This window comes from Arachis ipaensis, chromosome B03, assembly GCF_000816755.2.
Source record: "Arachis ipaensis cultivar K30076 chromosome B03, Araip1.1, whole genome shotgun sequence".
Classification (NCBI taxonomy): Eukaryota; Viridiplantae; Streptophyta; class Magnoliopsida; order Fabales; family Fabaceae; genus Arachis; species Arachis ipaensis.
This window is the reverse complement of record NC_029787.2, coordinates 31,125,062-31,128,790: the sequence shown is the minus strand read 5'-3', so window position 1 is coordinate 31,128,790 and position 3,729 is coordinate 31,125,062. Positions and strand designations below refer to the sequence as shown.

The 3,729-nt window shown below is 33.0% G+C and overlaps 1 long non-coding RNA gene across 1 annotated transcript; it reads right to left on the bottom strand.

Annotated features, from left to right (window-relative positions):
* LOC107630241 lies at positions 1,368–2,239 on the bottom strand. Its single transcript, XR_001618192.2, has 3 exons — positions 2,174–2,239; positions 1,706–1,843; positions 1,368–1,607 (listed from the first exon to the last, which is right to left on the bottom strand). It is a non-coding gene; the product is annotated as an uncharacterized LOC107630241 (long non-coding RNA).

The following is a 3,729-nucleotide window of genomic DNA, read 5'->3' as shown; positions in this document are numbered from 1 at the left end:
GGAGACACATGAATGATTATATCTTTAATAATATTATTTATATTATTTTTTTATCAATAATAGATGTAAGTTTAGTTGTTGTAATTTTTTTTAGTGGAGTACATAAAGAGTACATAATATATAAGGTGTAATAACACAAATATTTGTTAAGTTTGTTGAAATTACAGTTGTGATAAAGAGTGAAGCAGAGAGGAGGTTGCAAAGAAGATCAATGTTGTGAGAGAAGAGTGGCAGAGAGAAGAAGTTCACAAAGTGAAAGATTTTTTGCTGAAGATAATGGAGAGTCACAAAACTTGTAATGAAGCAACAGTGTAGTTTATATACAATTAGTAATATTTTGCTAAACCACTAAGTCAACCACGGTTAGTCCTATTAGAATTCTAACTCTAGTAATTTAACTAGTCTCTAACTAACTTCTTTATTATAAATATATAAGCTGAGCTGGCACCTATATCAGCTAACATCCCCCTCAAACTAGGAGTGTTAGGACAGTGAATGTCCAACAATCCTAGTTTGGAACAGCATGAATTGAAGAGCCTCGGAGCTAGTGTTTTAGTTAATAGATCAGCTATTTGATTGCTAGAGGTCACAGGAAGCAGTTTGATGATACCCTCATGAGCTTTGTCACGAACTATATGGCAGTCCGCTTCTATGTGTTTCGTACGCTCGTGCAGAACAGGGTTGACTGCCATGGCCAAGGCAGATTGGCTATCACTATAGAGGGTGAGAGGTTCTTCATGATTAACTCCAAACACTTGCAGTAGTCGAAGTAACCAGAGGCCTTCACATGTTGCATTTGCTAAGGCTCGGTATTCGGCTTCAGATGAAGAGTTGCTTACTACTCTTCCATGAAATCAATGTTGTGCCCAAAAAGAAACAGTATCCAGCACTACAAGGTTTTTTCTTTATTTGTGGCAGTTTTTTCTCTTATTTATGGAGGTTTATAACCCTACCAAATGGTTTGTGGAGATTTCTAAAACTCCCAAAATTTGAGGTGCCACGAGGTCTTTTGTGGGAGTTTTTAAAAACCTCCACAATCTATTCAGTGGGGTTTTTGTGTACTTTCAGTGGGGGGTTTTGTATTGGACTTTTGTGGCAATTTTAAATCACTTTTGTGACGGTTTAAAACCTCCACAAATCTTGTAATTATTTATTTATTTTTAATTTCAAATCAATCATTAATCTTATCTCATTTATATATTCTCAAATTAAAAATTTATTTTTTAATATCAAAATTTAAAAACTAAATTTTTTATAACACAATTCCTCAATATAAAACATAACTCTATATATAAAAAAAATTCTCAATATCAATAGTTCCAAATATAATTGCATATGGTATTGCTACATAACTATTACTATTTTTCTTTAAAAAATAAAAAAGAAAGAACTTCAATATTTCAATATTCTAATATATCAATATTCTTCAGGTGCTGTAACACCAGAAAAACATAGCAAGAAAATGTCATGATCCAAAGAAAAAAAAGGCACAATTAGAGAAACTGAAGTTCCGACCTTCGGGCCCAATCCATAAGATGGTCAGTTGGTGGTTCAGTTGCCAATGCTAGTTCTCCCAAAGTATCCATGGTAAGATTCACCCACAAAATCTGTAAAAAGAGCAATGAATATGCAGACAAAAGGGATATCAGCTGAAACATAAATTGAGGGGCAAAGCCAGAGAGCAAAACACAGGGAGACAACAGACCTGCACTGCATTCAGTGGGAGATCACCAGAGGAAACAGCAGCAACAACATTTATAACAAGAGCTGCTACATTTACTGTAAGCTGAAACTGGATAAATTTTTGAATATTTGCATACACAGAACGTCCCCGTCTCACAACCTACAACCGCATAGATTTTGAAAGATACAAGAGTTATGCTCAAAATTTTTAGCTTGCAAAACACTATACAAAAGCAATCCAAAACGGTGCAGTTCAATTATATACAAACCTTTCATTGGTTGGCATATTGAATAACTACCTAAATACCCATCTAGTAATGCCAGAAATAAATTATCTTTTAAGATGTAAATACTATCCATAAATGATGCATCATTTATTAAGATAATTTAAGAACAAACTAGATCTCTCAAATTGAAAAGAAATAGGTCCAACCTTTACAATGGACATGGTAATTTAACAATTCTATCGAGGATGATTGAAAATAAGTACCTTAACCCCATATTTTTGGCAAAGCTCCACTGAATCTTTGACTCCAGGTCGACAACGATCCTGCATGTCAAATATGAGATTAAGAATCAGATATTTAACCAGCAGAAGCATATCTTAGAGTCAAATGCTATCATAAATTAGAGTTTATTAATGATTTCCGTGTTAAATGCAAATGCACAGAACCCACTTACAAGATATTGGTTGACATTGACAATTACAATTAAGCAAACAGGTGAAATTGGCAGCTAGGAATGAGTGTGCAAAACACAATAAATTTTATATAAACATCAATGACAATGATAGACGTGTATTCAGAGGAAATACTTGCCTTCAGACCAACAATAGCTAACAAAACAAGACTATCTTCTGTGTATCTTCAAACCTTTTCCTCATCCATGTCTACCAACTGGTCATTTGCATCAATGTACCGTGTACAGTAGGCTAGGACAATCTCAGTAGCACCTTTCCAGTGTATGTGAACTTCAGAGTCAGCCTGCAAACAGAGATAAAATTAACTTCCTTAAAATGTTCCCAAATTTCAAATCGATGAGAGTTCAATCGATATCTTCCAAATTCCATAGAATCAATGAAATTTTGTGCTCCTAATGTACCTTGAATGCATAAGGCTTACTATATACAACCTAAATTAAACCTCTATATATTTATAATTAAATTAAAGTATATATTAGCAGACAATTTTTTCTTTTACGTGATTGGCAGTATACTTAATATTCATTGTGAAATTTGAGAGATAAGATTAATTAAGTTTTCTTATTGGCATATATATAATCAATTATACAATATGAGTGGAAGTTAAGTTTAAAATGTATAATTGGCAACATTCGTATCATGGATCAGATAATAAGGTTCTAACTTCTAAACAACCACAAAGCTAATAGTTTAAAAATTTAAATTAATTAATCGTATCATTAGGCGACCTGGCATAAATAAGATATACTATTATATATCTATACAATATTGTAATTATCTTCCAAGCAATTGGAACTAGTAGATAGCTTCTCATCAAAGTTTTAACTTTACTAAAAGGTGCTAAAGGAACCGCATGAAACTTGGAAAGTTGAAGGGTTAGTGGATAGTGAAGCCTTTAATCTCTTTTGTCTGAAAGCATTTAAACAACCCAAACCTGCAGAAGAATTTTTGGATTTGTCCGAAGAAGTGATCAAGTATAGTGGTAGTCTTCTATTAGCACTTAAAGTATTGGGTTCCTATCTTAATGGTAGGCCTATTGCGGTTTCGCATAGTTCTATTGAAAAGATAAAGAAGTCTTCACATTCTGACATTATTGATGTATTGAAAATAAGCTATGATGGTTTAGATTCTATGGAAAAGGATATTTTTCTAGATATTGTTTGTTTCTTTAAAAGACGGGAGAAAGATTATGTAACAAAGATATTAGAAGGATGTGGTCATCAGGCTGTAATTGGTATTGATGCTTTGATTAATAGAGCATTGCTCATTATAAATGAATATGATCAGCATTGATGCAAAATGCAAATGAGGAACAACATACCTCCAGAATAGCATGGAACTCTTCC